The 19,687-nt window shown below is 43.2% G+C and overlaps 1 protein-coding gene across 2 annotated transcripts in view; it reads left to right on the top strand.

Annotated features, from left to right (window-relative positions):
* Window positions 1-1,002: 1,002 nt before the first annotated feature.
* Window positions 1,003-19,687, top strand: part of SERTAD2 (SERTA domain containing 2) — an 86,148-nt gene continuing 67,463 nt past the window's right edge. The window contains exon 1 of one of the 2 annotated variants that reach the window (XM_069768712.1): window positions 1,003-1,204. The gene's annotated coding sequence lies outside the window, so the exon portion shown is untranslated. The remainder of the gene's footprint in view (window positions 1,205-19,687) is intronic. The other variant, XR_011321909.1, reaches the window with a different exon arrangement.

The following is a 19,687-nucleotide window of genomic DNA, read 5'->3' as shown; positions in this document are numbered from 1 at the left end:
GTGACACACAGACAGGCTACAGATGTCTAATATGGCCCTATAGATGGGTGCCCATGTGCCGCCCTATGGTGCCTCTGTAAACCTTTACATTAGTGGCACAGAGATAGGCTACAGATGTCTAATATGGCCCTATAGTCAGGTGGCCATGTGCTGCCCTATGGGGCCTCTGTGCAAACCTTCACATTTGCTACTAGAAAACGCTTCTATCAATCGGAGACACAGGGACATCACACGGCCTGACAGAGGTCACCCCTGCAATACACCGCCCCGGTCAGGCTCGGACACATCTGGTAGCCTCTTGTTACAGCCATACAAGCCGTGACAGACACTTTTTTTTTTTTTACATCTCTCTGGGATTTAGATTTCAAACTCCCCACCTCCCAGATTTCTCATTAAATGGCCATTTTTTCCCCCAGCCTCTGACAGTGATGGGGTATAATGAGGACACAGTGTATTGGGTGAAGAACTGCACCTTTCCCATGAATAATGCAACAAAAATGAAGCTGCCTTCTCCTAAAATAACAGCAGTAGTGGACGAGGAGAAGTTGGTGAGGCAAAAATAAAGCTCTCCATTTTATTTGTAGGTTCTCCCCCCCCTCCCTCATACATTGCAGCAGATGAGGGAGATGTGACAGGTCAGCATGGCCACCTCTGTGTGCAGCCCTCACACTGCCTGCCAGCAGATTTGCATTAACATATCTTCATCTCTTGGGACAAAGACACATGTAAGTGATATGTGAGGCCTCCCCTCCGCCATTGGCCGGTGCCTCCGAGCGGGGCATGTGCTGGGCTGTGGCGGCGAGCTGCTACCTTCTAGCCTCCTAGTCTGGAGCTGCAGATCAGAGGCTGGAGGAGGAGGAGGAGGAGGAAAAAGAGGAGGGGGAGGGGAAGGGAGACAACACAGGAGGAGGGTGACGAGGGCTGTGAGGAGGGAGTTCTGCCAGGGACAGAGGAGGAGCCTTGACGTGAGCTACAGGGCAAGGAGCTTGCGAGAGCTTTTACTTCACGTCATATTGTTTCATGGCAAGTGCTGGGAGCACAGGCAGCCTCATAGCCAGTGGCTTCTTCTCCTCGCCGCCTCCAATGTATTATGCAGAAGGCACCGGCTCCATAACTGGGCAGCACCGAGGAGCCATGGAGCTGCTGCTGGAGTAGGGGACTTTGGCCATCCTGATGCTTTAGACCTCAGGTGCAACTGCATGTGGTAAGTGGCAGTGCTGTCATCCCTGCCCTGGGTTTATCATCTGGGAGCCAACTCTTGGCACAGGCTGGGTGGCACAGGCTGGGTAGCAGGAGAGCTGTAAAGTTCCAGCACTTGTAGTAATGGAGAGGTTTGGGGCTGAGTTGTTGCAGGAGCTTGTACATTGATTTGTGACAGGTCTTCTGCAAGTCTGGTGTGCTGTCCTCTCCTCTGTCTCTGCTGGGTGTAGTTGTACTTGTGTGCATGTTCCTAGTAGGAAATGTATCGCGTCTATTATTTATGGAGATAGGTGTGAACAAGGCGAAATGGGAAACATTGTGGTACAAATATTTACTTTCCACGATACATGATGAAAACTCCACCATGACTCCATCCAGGAGTGCAGGCAGTAGATGGCTACCAGGGCATGTGCCCAGAGTGCTAAAAGCCAGGGTGAGCCAACTAGCCACTTTGGTTTGGGTAGCAAACATAACCTTTGACCCTACACCTACAATTTTCTGTCTGTCCATATATCTATCCGTCCATCCATGAGTTGTAGCTGGGAGATGGCTACTGGGGCATCAGAGTGCTAAGAGCCACCAGGAGATAACAAGCCGCTTCGCCCTGACCGGGGTAGTAAAGTGAACCTTTGCCCCTGGTGAATGGAAGTATATCTATCGATTGATTGATTGATCGATCTATCCAGTAGTGTAGTTGGGAGGGGGCTATGGGCGCTTGTACCCACTGTACTAAGCCAGGGATGGCCACCAGGCCACTTTGCATTGGGTAGTAAAGTCAACCTTTCCCCCCACACTCTATCTATCTATCTATCTATCTATCTATTATCATCATCATCATATTTGCCATCCACCGTCCTGATGACCTGCTCTTCTGGGTGCCACATTCCTTAGGGAGACAATTCTCATTGAACGAAGCGAGAGGATTTTTGCAGTTGTCGTTGACAGACAAGACGTAGGAAAATGTCAGATGACACCGCCGGTGGTAGCTGTGTGACCGTGTCAGCTACTTTAGGCGCTTCCCTGGAGTTAGAGGACAGGGGTTGGCTCTCGGCAATTCCTCGGTTCAGCTACTACAGTCGGTTGTGAGATAGTTGTGACTGCTTGGGAACTTAGTTTCTCTTTCTGATCTTCCTCCTTGTTGAGTTCCATAGGTAATGACTGATGGGGTGTTTAATTAATTAATTTTTTAACGTGGCGTTTGTATCGCAGGCATGAAGAGTTAATGCGGCGTCATCTGTGCACTTTGTCGCTGTAGGTGGACGCAAGGGTTAATAAAGCCGAATGGCTAAACGCTGTGTATTTACATAGTCCTGAATTTTTAAAGTCTTTTTCAGTTTACAGATGAGGAAATAACCGTCCTGTGGATTTGTACAGAGCAGGAAAGGCCATTCTGGTGGTGGTGGTGTGTTTTCATGGAGGCGCAGGCGGACGAGCGCTGGGGATCTGCAGCTGTAGACAGATGGCCAGAAATCCACAATGTGTTCCTGGACCTTTTGTCTCCAGTTAGGATTCTCCAGACAATCACCAGCGTGTAGGCTTCACCAGTATGGCCCCGGCTTACTGCATTTTCTTCTGAGTATCTTCAGTATTTCCTAACTGTAGGGTCAGTCTCGGTAGATTTGTCAGAAGACGTTGCCATCACCCCAGTGACTACATGTTAGAAGACTATAAAACAGGTGGGAATGTTGTGAGTTTTTCCATAGTATGTTCCATATTGATACAATAGTGTATGTAATGTTACATTTTTATTTTTCCTGCTTTTGTTTCATTTACTTTTTTATTTTAATTTAAATATTTTTCTTTCTCCAACTTTGTAATGTAATCACAGCACAATGGAATTAGTTATCTCATTTTTTTTTGTTTTTTTTGTTACAGTGATGCAAAATACTAGTGTCCAACAGATACAGTATATACCGTACCTTATTATTGGGTCACAAAGCACCATCATCATTATCATGCACCCACGGTTATACGCAGTCAATATTTGGATACTGGGGAATTGATAAATAAATATTCAACGAGATTGGACAAGGAATTGTAATTGCCGTCATATCATAATATATTTTATGCAGTTTTACATAGGACTGCGAGCAAATCTATTACATCACTTTAGTGCAGACAGTATTCTTGATACTCAGCCCCCAAAAGTTAGACTGCAAGTTTTGCTGCGCTACTTCTGCACACATCACATTGGGGTTCCATTTTTAAGAAACTATATTCTATAGTCCGGAAACTGGAAAATAACTAAAAATGCAGTGTGTGGACTTAGAGTTTAGTTACATTAGGCAAATGTCGGAGACTTTATGGCTTTCTTTTCATCAAACAGTGCCATGTGCACTGTGAGTGGGCTGAAGCCCCCAGACCTGTAGGGAGCAGGTGGCCGACTATTCTCCCCTAGCAGCCATGCTTCTACAGATCACTGCTTCCACACTATGGCATATGATGGCACATCACACAATTTCTGTTTTCTCCTATATATTAATCCCTAATTTGTAAGAAAAAAAGACTCTGTATATGTGTAGGGAGTTAGTGGCGCATTAATGTACTATATGGGCATATATCAGGCCATCAGCGATGCAGCTTTAGGTGGTGCACAGGACACCGTTTCACCAAGACACTGGTACATGAGGGTCCCTCTGACTTATAAATCAATGGCAGTGTTAGGCCGGGATCACACATACGCGAGATACGGCCGAGTCTCGCAGGTGAAAACCCAGCTCTGGTGCCGGCACTCCAGAGTGGAGCGTGCAGCTCCATGTATTGCTGTGCGGTCGCACGCTCCGCTCCAGAGTGCCGGCGCCAGAGCTGGGCTTTCACCTGCGAGACTCACCCGTATCTCGCTGTGTGTGATCCCGGCCTTATGCATGGTACATTGTAGAGCGGGTTATAGATGTTACGGTTGGGGTTCTGGAAATTTAGGTCTCCATAGTAGAGAGCCATCACAGGAGACTGTGTTGTGCCTTAATGGTAGAATCCGAGTTGAGTCTGTGATGCCGACATATACAGCTGAAGTTTTTTTTTTTTTTTTTCATTGTGCTATGACGGTTGCAATTATGAGTTCATTGCTTTCGAGTGTCATGTGTCTTAAAGGGGTTGTTCAGTCTTAGGCCGGGGTCACACTTGCGAGAAACTCGCATCTCAATACCCGGCACTGTCGCCGGCACTCGGGACCGGAGCGCTCAGCTGCATAGAAATACATGCAGCCGCACACTCCGGTCCCGAGTGCCAGTTATTGAGATGCGAGACTCTTGCGAGTTTCTCGCAAGTGTGATCCCGGCCTTAGGCTACAAGTTTAGTCACTCTATGGGACTGAAGACTTGTGGATCCTCACATCGCCGCACTGCATGCATTCGCAAGGAGCAGGCGGTCAGTGTGACTTCCAAGTCTGCCGTTTGGATATTTCCGGTCACATGCCGACTAGACTGTATCAGGCCTTGCTCAAAACACTTGCATTGCAGACTTGTAGCTTAAGGCCACACAACTCCTGTAAGTCAGCCAAACACCTTCAATACTTGTCAGGTTATTACCATACTCATTTAGCCAACAGCTATTACTCCCGACCTCCCCATACACAGGCATACTCTATACGGCCACATGTGCATGTCTTCTCAATGGAAAGAGCGACATCATTTGCTTATCTGTCTTGAAAACATAGGACTGGGCATGTTGGAATTCAACATGTCCAATTTCTGTTCCCGTCACCTGCGGAAAGAATGTTGGTTGTACACCTAAGGCCGGGGTCACACTTGCGAGTGCAATGCGAGAAACTGTCATCAATACCCGACACTGCCGCCGGCGGTACGGACCAGAGCGTTCAGCTGTATAGAAATGCATACAGATGCACGCTCCGGTCCCGAGTGCCAGGTATTGATGGAGACACTCGCACAAGTTTCTTGCATTGCACTCGCAAGTGTGACCCCGGCCTAATATACATTATATCGTCGGCTGGCTCCTCCAAAATTAGTGGGTCTTGTTGTCTTTAAGACCCCCATACACATTATGCTAACGTCTTCAAAACCCATTGATATCATGATCGGCTAACAGTCTAATCTTAATGGGGGGTCTCCTGACTCTCCTTTGACAGTTGATGTTGGGGAACAGAAGGGTCTGTCACTAGTGATGAGTGAACATGCTGCGATAAGGTGTTATATGAGCATGCTCTTCTGCTAACTGAGTGACTTCGGCATGCTTAAAAATAATATATTCGAGTCCCTGTGGCTGTATGTCTAGCGGCTGTTCGACAGCCGCAACACATGGAGGGATTTCCTGTTGGTTAAGCAATCCCTGCATCCCTGTTGAAGAGCTATGAGACATGAAGCCGCGGGGAATCGAACATAATATTCAAGCACGCCAAAGTCACTCGGTTAGCACCCGAGCATGCTCGTACAACACCTTACCCGAGCACGTTCGCTCATCACGATCTGTCACGTTAGATTTTTCACCACTCGATCCTTTTGTTCTCTGCGTCTTAAGATGTTACCAGAGGTGTCCTGACCGCGGCTTTCGAGCGATCTGTTGTGTATGGGGGCTTTATTCTGATGGGGATGGTTACTTACCAATTATGGCTTCCAGTTTTGGCTCTCTGGAGAGTCCTTCGTTGATTTGAGGAGCGGAGACCAAGTATTCTGATTGCCTGTTGTGCTTGGAACTGTCTGACAACAAGACATCACAAAATATATTTTGGGAATGACTTACTCGTTTCCAAGTAACTTGTAGAGGAGCGGGCAGCTCACAATGCCCAAAGGGGTATTCTCCCATTTCCATCAGTGATGGCCCATGTGCCAGATATGACATAATGTGTGATAGACGAGGTCCAGTCTTGTGCACAGGATGGGGAGGTGGCGGTGCTTGCACGTCTCTCCATCTACTTCTATGGGAAGATCGCTAGTAGGCGCTCAGTATGCCGTAAACGCCCGTATGGATACGAAGCCTTTTCTGTTTCCAGACGGTGCATATTTTATTTCCCTCTGAGGTCTTGACTTTTTACTCCATAAATTGGGAATTGTTGTTTTGTTCATACAAAATAATCAATATGAAAATGTTATATGTCTTAAAGGGGTTGTTCGCGTTCAATTAAGTTTCTCCAATTAAAAAGAAACAAACCGTGCTGTACTCACCTTACCCAGGTTCGCCAAGCAAGTCTCCGATGCTGCTCCTGGTGTCTTTTATTAACTAGTGCTGTGGAGTTGGTAAGCCAAACCTCCGACTCCGAAATTACCATGGCACCGACTCCACCAAAATGGGCTCCGATTTTACGACTCTGACTCCACAGCCCTGGTATTGGCTGCAACGCTGACGTTACCTTGACGACTTGGCGGCCAAACAATGGATTAAGGTGTTTTGCCAGCGTAGATAGGACGCCCCTTTCTGCTCCGCTATGATCACTGATTGGCTGTCGCCAAGGCGTCAGTGCAGCAGCCAATACCATGTAGTGGGGATAGCAGCAGAGACTCATTGCTGGACCTGGGGAAGGTAAGTACAGCACCGTTTGCTATTTTGTAACAAACTGTGCTAAGATGGAAAACAAATTGAAAGGGAAGGACGCCTTTAAAGAAAAATACACGCCACTTCTGCTCTCTTCCTTTGTCAGCTTGTAATGGTGTATTTACAGGGGTCATATGCACAGCAAATTTTCAGTCCAGATTTTCTGGATGAAAAATTAACTACGGTACTTAGTACAGTAGCGGAATTTCCAAAATCTCATCCACATCCTGCAGAAAATATTTAATTGAGTGATGCTGTGTCTTTGACATTTACTGCTGATTTTACTCTTTGCAATTGCCTCTGTGGATTGCATAAAATCTTACAGTGGAAATGTCCCCTTTGGGCGTACCCTCAGGGTATGTTCACACTGTGTGGATTGGCGTGCAGACAGTCTACAGCAATACTATCGGCCCAATAGATGAAATGTCAGCAAATCTCGTGCACACATTGTGGAGAATTTTTACATGGAAAATGACATGTGCTGCAAACTTTCATATAAGCAGTGTCCGGTTTTTTTTTTCTGCAAAAATCAACAAATCCACTACAAAATCTGCAGATGCTAAAATAAACTCTATAAAAACATAAAAAAAAAAAGTGCCAAAAACTTTCCACATATGAAGAAATCTTGCGCTCTTTGAGGACGTCCAGCTGTCCGTCCGTATTTCAAAAGGTCTGGATGTTTTATATCGGCCTCGTTCTCTCTGCGAACTCCGCTGCTCATGAATATTTAGTAAATGCCATATTTGTGGCCTGTGAAAAAGTTGGAAAGTACTTCAAAAACAGCTGGCTTGGCAAAGAAAAGCCTTCATCATTCGTATAAGGCCTAGCAGTGAACATGTGTAACATTCCTGCACTCTCCATAGTCTGTAGTGTGAAATCGTCACAAACTTTTGTCAGAGTCTTTCGATATGGATTTTCAAGCAGATCCACCTTAAAATCTTCATAATAAAAACTCCATGTAAACCCCTAGGGGTCAGTTCACACTGTGACTTTTTCCAATGGTCAAAAAAGTTTTGTTTTTCAATAAAAGACCTTTTAGGAAAAACTCCTTTTTAGTGGTGTTTTGTAAACCTGAAGCTTTTTTTTTTTTTTTTTTTACCCTTTTACTGAGCATTTTTTCATAACTTTCCTTTTTGCTACCATTTTTCAGACTTTTTTTTTTCTTTCAAATCCATTAAACCTTGAAGGAAACATTGACGAAATGTTTAAAAAGACGCGTTTTTTTTTTTTTTTAACCTTCCCATTGACTTTATTGTAAACTATTGAGCGTCTTCACAGCAGAAAAACACCAGAATAAAGTAAATATTTTAAACTCGTGAGTTCTGAATATATGAACGAGTCATGTTCCCATACAAATCTATAGGGCTATGTGCACACGTTCAGGAATTCATGCAGAAAATTTCTGTGAAAATCCGGACATTTCTGCCAGATTTCCGCATGCGTTTTTTTGCGCGTTTTTTGCACGTTTTTTTCCGGACATTTCCCAATGCATTAGACAGTGGGAAAACTGCGAAAAAAACGCAAAATTAATGAGCAGGTTCATTATTTTTCCGCAATGCGTTTTTCATGCGGAAAAACGCACATCATGTGCACAGAAGTTGCGGATTTCATTAAAAATAATAGGATGCTTAATGTATGCAGATTATTTGCGGTTTTATAGCGTTTTTATAGCGCAAAAATGCTAAAAAAAACGCAAATAATCTGCAATGTGTGCACATAGCCGACTGTTCTTTGATCACTTTTTTTAGAGCTTTTCCTGCATTTTTTTTTTGGAACGAGATCTCTCAAAAAAAAAAAAAAAACAACCCAGTGGAAGAAGGTGCAGTGTGAACATACACTTACTGTGACCCCCATCTACTTTACTTTCAGGGCACATTTGTGGCTGTTCTGAACAGCGGCATCATCCATGTGTGTGGCTCTGTAATAAATGGTAGTAAATGACTCTGGATGTGACCTGATAAGTCGCTATTACGCTGCACTCTGGGCTAAGTGGAAGAGCTGCTGATTTCCATATCATCACTGGCATAATTCTTGGCAGAATACTGTTTCGTCTGTCCGAGGTTGCCAGGATTCCTTTTCTCAGATGCAATGATGTCACCAGCTTTTTCAGGCATATTACATCACATTCTTTCATCACACTAGCCAGATGCTGTAATGGCATGCTTGTATTTGTAGTTCCACCACAGCTGCAGAGCTGTAACATTTGAGGGTACTGTGCATTTCTGCTGCAGGGAAAATGTGTTTCCTTGTGGATGGAGTGCAAGTAATTTTCAATCCTATGAGACAGTGAAAATCTGCTTCCCCTCCGTACGCTCAGTGTGCACTTGCCCTAAGGACTTCATGTTATTTTTGCATTCGAGTTGACTTTTTACATCATTGCACCAAATCCAATATCGTTGCATTTTTTTGGCCCATGTGTTAACTTTTACTATCTGTTTTTCTCGTATCCCAAAAAAGTAAAAAAAAAAAAGTCCAATGTGGACAGCTCCATAGATTATACGCAGTAAATGTTCTATCAGTGCAAAACATGGATGAAGCACTCATATGGAAAACAGACGTCTAAATGAGGCCTATACTTAGGGCAGGTCAGGCGACCATAGGAGAGAATCAGGTCGATGATGCTAATCACACTTTGATCAGACTCTGATTCTCTCCGATGAGGAGAAGATGGAGGAAAGAAATATCTCCATCTTCTCCATTCTGTAACTTCATGGAAATTAGACTGCACTCAGATGTCATCCGAGTGCAGTAGATGTTTTCCAAGGAATCATTGACTTGCATGTCCAAATGCAATCCAAATATTGCATCAAACTCCGGCATGCTACACTTTTTTTTTTCTTGGGCTGGCTCGCTCGGAATCAAAAATTGGACTTGTCCACAGCTCAATAGACTAACATTAGTTTGAGTGCGATCCAATGTTTTGACGGGTCACACTCAGACCGAAAATATGCTCGCCTGCCCTTATTATGTGAATTTTCACAATCCTGGAACTCATTAAGGAAATCAGGGGTCAGCTCCCGGCCTATGCCGGATAACAGTCAGAAGGGTATTTATTATCGTGCAGTTTTTGCTGCATCTTTCGCCCTTTGCATACACACGCTGCACATTTCAGATCAATTTCCACTGCAAATTTTCTCCGCAGCACACAGAAGAGATTTCATAAAATCGCATCCCCAGCGCTGGTAGTATAAAGCACAGTGAATTTTTAGCACATACCGATAGTAAACATGTTCTCCACTACACACTGCCGGGACGAGGCATTTGTTGTGTTTTTTTTTTTTTTTTATTGTGGCAATCTATAGGTTTTTGGTGTGATTGCTGACTAAAAGGCAACACATGCCCACCTAAATTGCGCTGGGCACGGGAATCTGACCATGTTTGCAAATGCAATATTGTCTAGAATTTTTTTTTTTTTTTTAAATTCTAGTCTTAGGCTATGTTCACACATTGCGTCTTTTTTATGCAAATTCTTTTCCTGCGTTTTACAGTTCCAGCAAAGTCTGAGATTTCAGAAATCTCATGCACACAGCTTGTTTATTTGTTCTCAGTATTGTGCAAAACCTTGGATTTTGCAGAATGGAGCATGTCACTTCTTTCAGCGTATTTCACAATGGGTGGTGCAAAAAAAGCTGAAAAAAAATTCAAGTATTAGTTTTTGCTGCGTTTTTGGTGCCCAAATCTAATATCTCCAATTAGAAATGTAGTTTAGTTCTTCTGATTTTCTATGTCGCTTACCCCACGTGCAGGGCATTGCAGTAGCTTAGGTATCCAAGGTTACAACCACTCACGTAGCAGTGGTTGTAACCATGGATACCTAAGCTACTGCAATGCCCTGCACATGGGGTAAGCAACATAGCGAATCAGAAGAACTATACTACCTTTTCTAACCGGAGGTATTTGCTAATGTTATTATTACGCCTACCACATCTTTAAAAAACAGACAGCACTCTGATGAAACAAGGATGACAATCATATGCTTTTTATTTATTGCTGTTTTTTTTTGTTTGTTTTTTTAACAGACCCATTAATTTTAATGGTCAAGTTTGATATGTGGCTTGGATCAAAAATGGCTGATGTGTCTTTTTTTTTTTTCTTTGAGGACACTCGGCCTACAAAAACATGTCTCTTTGACTAGTTCTGCAGACTATAATGGGTATGTGTTCTGTTCCTGAAGAATACAGATAGGCCTCTGTTTTTAAGCATTATTTCATGGTCCTGTACTAAAGGTGATGTGACCTATGCCGAGGTACAAAATGCACACTTTCCCCAGCTTGATTGCTGCCGGCATGATATAATTTTGCAGATTATACGCATTACAGATCAGATATTTCTCATGAATATATTTTTAGTTAATTTGTAATGATTGTGTTTTGCATGTGCACTTTATTATTACTTTAGTATGGGCAGATTTTTGTTCTAGGACTGGTCTGGGTGTCATTGATGGAGCGGTGGCCAGTGGCCATGCATGGTAACATTGAATGACGGATTCTAAATAATGGCTGCAGTGATTCTTTGCGGCTCCGCCGCTCTGTTTTCTGTGTGCTGGACACAAGAGGAGATGGCTCCAGTTGCAGCAGCACTTGGCAATACAGAGAGTGTAGTAGAGAAAACTGGCTCATTACCGAGTCCAAAGATCGCACGCTGCACTTCTACAAGCCAGAAGAAAAGGGGCAAGGTCCATTTAAATGGAGACCGGCTGCCGGCATTATGTGCAGGATCCTGAGCGCCGTGCTCGTCCCCTGGGCTGTCAGTAACACATTGCTCGCCAGAGGATCTACAATTTCCTTCCCACTGTATGTCTGCGGGTGTAAAAAAGGCAGAAAGACGATTCGCATCGTTGCTTTCGATTTGATTATTTAAAACCGGAAATAAAATAAATGCAGGATAGACTGGTGCAATGTACTGGGGCCACTGGTTACCATTGTGCGCCGCGATGTATTCTGTATTATAGAGCAATGTTCGCTATTTTGCTATTAGAGAAAATCTACAAAAGTTGCGTTTACCAAACAAAATGGCCATGGCTGTAATAACAGCAGCTGGGGGGTCACACCGGTGGGCCACTGAATTCGGTGGCCGGACCCCATCAGCACTGGGTTCCGGGAGCAGCTGTCGTGGATTCTCTACGACAGCTGCATTGTCGTGACATAAGCTGCGTCCGTTACATGTGGGTGACTGGACCCAAAGAGGCGTCGGGAGGAGCATCCTCGTCGGCACACACTTTTAGGGGAATACAGGAAACAAATGGAAAGCGGCTGGACATTTTCATCAATGTTGAGTAGCTTGAACTAAGAAAAAAAAAAAACCTCGCAACTTACATCTCCGATCATGTTGTACAAGACATCACGTTTTGAGAAGTGATCTGTTATATCCCCCTAGGCTCCCAAATCCAGGTGTGGCTGGAATCCCTGTAACCTTACACTATTTTCAAGGGGAATAAGTATAAATCCAATACGCAAGACTGAGCGATACACAATAGTAATTCGGTGCTTTCGACTATATCGGCATGTATGATGCCGATAAGTTGAATGCAGGGGAGGGGGCGGTGCTGGACCTCGTACTCGGGGCCACTGGCTGAGATTCCCCTGGAGGAGCGGGGCCTCTTGGCAGCTGCCTGGTCTGCCTGCCCCTAACGCCAGCCCTGCTCACAAAGACGTGAATTTTCGTTTTGGGGGTTTCCATTGTACTTGACCTTTTTGGAAATTCCAGACCATGACTGCCAATCTAGACCCAATATTTTTATCCTGACCACTTAACCCTTTGGTCTCTGATCGTAACATGACCAAAGACCTCCGACCTCCTCTTTGTCTAGTCCCCAGGTGACCCAATTAAAAGCTGGGGATAATGACATGGAGGATAAAGTCCAGTGTAGAGAAGTAGGTGACGCTGTTATATGATTTAAAAAAGCAATAATTTGGTATAAAATACCTTTTTATTGTGCATATATTACCGAAGACCTCCACTTTATTGGGTACGGTAACAACCTGACGGATGAGGCTGGGGATGTAAAGATGCCGTTCTTGGCTAGTTTGCAGGTGAATCATTTGAGTAAGAACAAATAACTGATTCATGAGTGAGTCACGTGTTTATTACTGGAGATTCACGCCCGTGCCTTGCAGGAATCGCATGGTGAAATTGTGTAGGGCTTTCGGTGGCCATTGTTAGATCCTCAGCATTTCATGTTCACGTTGGGCCATCGCAGCAGTAAGGAGCAGGCAGCCAGCACAAGGAGGAGGGCTGTTACGTCTCCTTCCAGTAAGTACATCATGTTCTCTCCCTGCTGTCGGCATTCATTCACTCACTTTCAGGGAGATTGCAGACGCCCCAAAATAGACCTGGACCACCGCTCCGCATTCGAAGTACTGCAAACACTCTGTGAAACTTTACAGGTATTAGTGGATTACATTTGCAGCAAATTATTAATATTCATACACAGTATTGAGAATAAAACATTTGGCTTACAACTTGGCATTAATTTTTTTTTTTTTTTTTAAGGAAAAAAAAATCCTAACATAATTCAGATGCTGATTACAGAACCTGTGGTTTGTTAGTAGACGTGAGGATAGATGAATTTGTGGTCCGAGTCCTGATTTTTGAGGACCCCCACTGATGCAGGGTCAGGCACTATGTGTTTGCAAGTTTCTCGCATGTACATCATTATTGGGCACAAATATACGGTATGTATAAAGCATAGATCCACAAAAAAATAAATAAAACTATTCCCCCCACACGCTCCCTCAGATAATTGTTGGGTTCATCGTAGCATTGAGAACCCCAATCATGTTGTATTAGAAGGCATGGCAAAGGGGTGACCCACCCACAGGGATATTATCCATGACCTGTCAATGTTAAATAATTATTTTCAGAATTGTAAGGTTTACCCTATCCATAGGAGAGGGAATGACTTGCTGATCCATGGTGGTGCAACCACAAGGACCCCCAACAATTCTGAAAATGAGGGTCTGGAACCTCAAGAATGGGTCTCTGTACAGTCAATGTGTGGATCAGAAGTTAATCATGCGCATCTCTTCCACATTCAAGACCGAGCTATGCACAGCGCCGTTCTCATGGCTCCAGTCACTCGTTATCGTAATTAGCCTAATGATTCTGAGAAGTGGGGCCTGGAACCATAAGAACTGGCCTCTGAAGGGACAATGAATGGAGTGGAGGTCAAGTATGCACATGTCCCCTCCATTTAAGATGACATTCTCATGGTTCCAAACCCCCATTGTTTTGTGGTTAAGGAATTGCCTTCCGTTCTGGGAATAACCCTTTAAGATCTGTTTACGTCTAGAGGGGATTCATAGGTGTAACTCATACCGACCCACTCACCCGGTAAGGTTCCCAGCCTCGCCAAAGAGTTGGCTTGGCAAACTATAAAACAAAATTGTTCCAGAAGGATTCTAGTCAAAATGTACTAACGAGGAAGGTATATCCATATACAACTAGCCTATGGTATTTATCAGTGTCCTACAGTTTTCACATAGGGGCCTAGAATCTTCAGGTTGCGCCTCTGGGTAGAGTTCAAGGACTGAACATCCATCAGTTTTGTGACGCCCTTCACCTCTTGCACTTCCCCTTTACCTCTGACCAATGTAGGATGCACATCTGCCCCCGATGGCGGGAGGCTGAGTGGTTGGGTGGTCAGTCCGCTTTATCTACTGAGGTTCTATTCACTTTCGCCATGTTACATGTTTGTGTTTCCATATTTCTACACACGTGCGACTGAATTTTTTCACAGTCATCCCAGCACCACTCTCGATGGAAGAAATATGTCATCTGTTCCTGAATATGAATGAACTACTTTCAGACACTTCTGCACACGACTGTCATTTTTCATTCTTTTCCATCTCTCCTCAGATGTACGCTACCTTAATCTTTTCCATCCTCTGTGAATTCATGTGATCGGGTTAGCATATCCTTGATCATTATTCATAGACTTTTACACTGGCCCCTGGCTGTAGGTTTTTTTTTTTTTTTTTTTTTTAGTGAACACGTGCAAGCCTATAGTCTGAAAATTATCAAAATCTGGCAAGTGCAGGGAAAAAAATGTCATGTTTCTGGATAATCCTCTGCTCCGTTTCCTCGTGTATGATGAAATGCATTGGGATGAGTTTGTCGCATGACGTTCTCCGTCCGGGCGTCTGCGGAGGCTTCTTAAAGGAGAGGTCGGAGGAATAAAAAATGGTCCTAAATTGATAAAACGGTAATCTTAGATGTAAAAATAACAATTAAAAAAATTGAATTATTTTTAATTTTTTTTTTAATGTCCTTGTAGCAGTGGGCCGTATTGGGCTACGTTCCTCAGCCTTTACAGAGGAAGATCTGTGCTGCCAAAGAGGTATTCCAAATACGACGTGGTATAAGAAGGACAAAGCAGTTTAATTACAAAGCATATCGAAGTTGGACTAACTTCGAAACACGTTGAGAATAAATCATTATTGGGAATACCTCATCGGCAGCGCAGATCACACTCCCATCCTCTAGCACTTGCTATTCATGTGACCTGGCTCCTTTAAATCTATGTCCCGCCCCTGACCAGCACTGAGAGGAGGCGATCCTCCACCCAATATTCTTATGATATCATCCCAGCTATCTGCGTCACATGAATGATTAACCCACCAGGAGACCTCTGAGTAATGGGATTATTAGGGGTCAGAACAAGAGGAGAGGACCACCTTCCCATAATGAACAGTGCTGGCTAGGGGGCGGAGACTTACAGGTCTCCGCCCCCTAGGATCTGATTTCTCCTGTGTTGAGACTAAGGAAAATGGAGACCTTTTAGGTTGTCTGCTAGTAGGACAGCAATGGTTAAAAATAATGCAGAATTTTTAATAGAAGTGAGTTACAAAAATTATTGTGTTAACAACGGCTGTCAGGTTATAACATATTTTAATTCTGTAGAACACCCCTTTAATTTTCCTGCTAGTGCCCTTTATATATGCTTTATTACAAATAGAGCAATTCTGATAAGTGGTATATAAGTGAATTGCTTGCTTTTTAGGTAATCAAACTCACAGGATAGAGTTCATGTACCCTCTGTGGCGAACAAAGGACCCCAGCGATTTGTAGTGGGGTTCATCATAATGGTGGTTGTTTTAATAGCAAGAATAGTGCTGATAGAGGCCGAGGCATCCCCCTTAGCACCCCAAGGATTGGTTTTATTAATCTTATTGGATATTAATAAACATTGTCTGAATTATTCATTTGAATGTTCGTTTTTTTACATTTTTGGAGCTCCGTGAAGACCGATGTGGTCGATTCCTATTTAGGTTTGGAACTCTTAATAATTTCCACACTAAGTGTTTTTTTTTTTTTTTTCACCAAGCTGCAGCAGTATAGGAACGCCCATGACTGGAGGTAACCTGTGCAGATCACTGTGGGTGGATGCTGGAATACTATGGACGCTACTTCTCTCTCTTTTTCGCTATCCTTCCCATTTTCTGTAGTGCGACACAAGCTTGCCACAGCAGGTCTGACTAGTTCTAATCGCCTGGAGGGAGATCTGCAAAGAGTTGCTAGACTGAAGTATTTCTGCCTGATTCATTACTAAAGTGCCATCTCTTTCTCAGGCTGCAGACCTGGAACGCGTTAGTGCCACCACATTACAAAGGACAGTAAGATGGCTAAATAATAGAATTACACTCAGGAGTGCGATCTGGTTTCCCATGTGCACAATTATTAGAATCAAATACCCAAATTGTTATTAGTCCTGGAGACCGAGTCTGTCCGCACTCTGTTAGGAAGAGAATTTGGGATCTAAATGGCTCCAATTGACATCTATTTAGGATAATTTTCATTACTGCATGGGTTCGTTTTGTCTGTAATGTGCAGTATATTCATAGAAGTAGGGTTATATCCTTATTATTGGGGAGATAACAAGTAAACTAACACTATGGTTCAGTGGTTAGCACTGTATGGTGGCTCGGTGGTTAGCACTGTATGATGGCTCAGTGGGTTCAAATCCCACCAAGGACAACATCTGCAAGGAGTTTGTATGTTCTCCCCATGTTTGCGTAGGTTTCCTCCGGGTTCTCCGGTTTTCTCCTGCACTCCAAAGACATACTGATCGGGAATCTACAGTAGATTGTGAGCCCCAATGGGGACAGTGATGATAATGTCTGTAAAGTGCTGTGGAATATGATAATGCTGTATAAGCAAAGCATAATAAATATACCGTATATCAAATTTAGGGGAAATCTGTCATTAACTAGATGGTGACAGTTCACTCACTACAGAGAAGTGCTGAAAACCCTTTTCTAAACCCCAGAAGTGCTGATTTGAAAGTGTAATGCTGATTATACAAATTTGATGGGAATTGCACAAATACTAGGGAAAAACCACGATTTTTGCCCCCACAAAATGCATTGGAGCTAATATCTTAAAGAAATTTACCATTCAATTTGCCATTAACATGATTTTTTTTTTCTACCTGGTCTAAATGCCGCTGTTCTCCTAAATCTGATGTTTGTTTTGTTTTTTGTTCTTGCGTCATTCTGTTCCTGAGACATGTCCCCTTCTTTCCTGTAAGTATAGCTAGGATTTTTAACCAAGTGGGTGTGGTCATCAGCTGTTCTGTGTGCAACCTCTGGAGGACCATGCCCACTTTGGAAAATAGACTAGATTTAAATACAAGGAAGATGGCGCCATATCTCGGGAATATAAGCGTGTAGGAAGAATAGAAAAACACCAGATTCAGGCGAAGAGCTGCGTTTTATATCAGAGGGAAATACAGTTTTTTTTAAATGGCAAGTAACAGGTCTTTTATAAAGGAAACCTGTCACCAGAGTTTAGCTACCGCTTCTATTAGCAGCAGTGTTGGACTGGGGTGCCAAGGGCGCACCAGTAACACTGACTTTGGGGGCCCACTTGCATACAAATATTACATTACCCTCGTTCACAAATTTACCTTTATCTCTATAAAATAATAAACTGGGTAGTTTGATTAATGAATGATTTTGCCTTTTCTATACAGAATCAATTGAATTATGCCAAGTACTTCTCATACAGGGGGGGATGGGGGCCCAGATCTGCACAGGGGCCCACCAGGGGATTCCCCTGTTACCCTATGGGCCAGTCCGAGCCTGATTAGCAGCATAATTTAGGGCACAAACCATGATTCCAGCAATATATTGCTTACTAGGCAAACTGCTGCGTTTGTGATTAAATCACTGTTCTCGGATATTTTATGGCATTTCCTAAAATTCTAAATAACTTTGATAGGAACCTACAAACCTGCCGATCCTTAATAGATTATATGGGTGACGGGAAGAATGTAGTTAAATGGACACTTGGCTGTCCCGTGCTGCAAACAGACCGGCGTGTGTGTTTGATTACATGGGCTTTGTAGTTGTCTGTAATAGGAGCTCAGCATTCAGAGAACTGCTAGATCTGCAGCAGAGTATGTGTGCACCATAGTTGGCGCGTGTGCAATGAAATCTTCGGTGGCGCACGCGCAGTATGCTTTGCCCAACTGCGGGCAAAGCCGAAAAGCACTATGCCCCGGAAGTATTTCGCTGTCTGATCACTTTTATCACTAGTGGTCTGCATTACAGGAGTCTCTGAGCATTTCCCAATACATACTCTTGGATGTGGGTGTTATAAGGACTCGGTGGGTGTTATTTCTTTATTTATGTATGTGTGGTTCATCCATATTATCTTCTTCATTAATAGGATATATCCTGAGATCTACTTATATATCCTACATCCTAAATTAAGAAATCCAAACTTACCAAACCTCGTTAATTGTGCCAATATGGCCGAGGGTGCCACCGTCTCCTGGTACAGATCAAAGCCCTAGAAACAAATTCCATGGGACCGATTCAGATAGGTCAAGGTTATGATTAAAACCATATTAAAAACATATAAATATTCTTATATTAATGTATCAATTTAAAATATACATACAGTGAAAATGCTCAATGGTTCATCCAGCAAGAGACTTGAAAAGGGCTAAAGAGAGACGCAGACATTCTGCTGCAAGTTCTCCTGAAACGTCAGTTATAGTTCTCCATAGAACATTATGAGCACCAACTGTCACCTCCTATCTCAGTAATGGGAAAATCTGTTTTTACTGAAAACAGATATTACCTGTGAATTGAGAATGAAAGATCAGCTCAGGAGGAGAAGGAATCAGATTTTTGCAATTAAAAATAATAATGGCAGAGTGCTTGTTTCTTAGTATTCAGATTTTGGACAGCGCTAGCAGGATCCCATTTTTCAGTCTGATTTTCTTTCTAATGCTCCCCTTTGAATTTACTGTGGCAGAATTACCTTCTTATTAAGGCAACTATTAATGATTGATGTGTGGAGGAAACTGACCGATTCTTGAATTTCTACTAGTTGTACGGCATCTCTTATCTCTTTTTATTTTATTTTTTTTTATTTACATTTTTCCAAAATATATCTATGATCCTGTCAAGCAGCAGGTGCAGTAGGAAGTGACTATAAATTCCCCTTTCAAAATGCAGCTGACAGGTCCCGCTCCCGGCAAACAGCTGTTTTACATTGGGAAACCCTGGGGAAATATAGTAATATGTGGCGGCCATTGGAATAAAATGGCAGTGCTTGATTTGCAAGAGCACCTGGAGTCCTCCAGGATCAGAGCCCCTCTCTCCGTTCTATCTCATAGAGAAGAACTTTACCGGTGGAAAAGCCAAATAGGACATATGGACAGGGGTTGTCTTCCTGAACTATAACGTAAGCTATTTCCCGTCATTGTAGTTTTGGCTGGATCAGACGTACACGGGTAGATGAGAAGGGACTCTATAGCAAAGTCTCCACAAGTACAATATAAAATATCACATTTTTGGATATTTTCACAGTTCATTACTATGTTACAAACAACGATTTGCAATTTAGGGACCATTACTTGGATTAAAGACAAAATATTCATGACATTTAACTGTTTTCTTATGTTGTCTCAATAAAAAAGGGTAAGAAAAATTATGGTGGATTTTGACCTACTATATATTGTATATGGGGCCTTTTGACTTGATCCTTTTGT

Source organism: Ranitomeya imitator, chromosome 5, assembly GCF_032444005.1.
Source record: "Ranitomeya imitator isolate aRanImi1 chromosome 5, aRanImi1.pri, whole genome shotgun sequence".
NCBI lineage: Eukaryota > Metazoa > Chordata > Amphibia > Anura > Dendrobatidae > Ranitomeya > Ranitomeya imitator.
The sequence above is the reverse complement of the archived record's forward strand: the minus strand, read 5'-3'. Positions and strand labels throughout refer to the sequence as shown.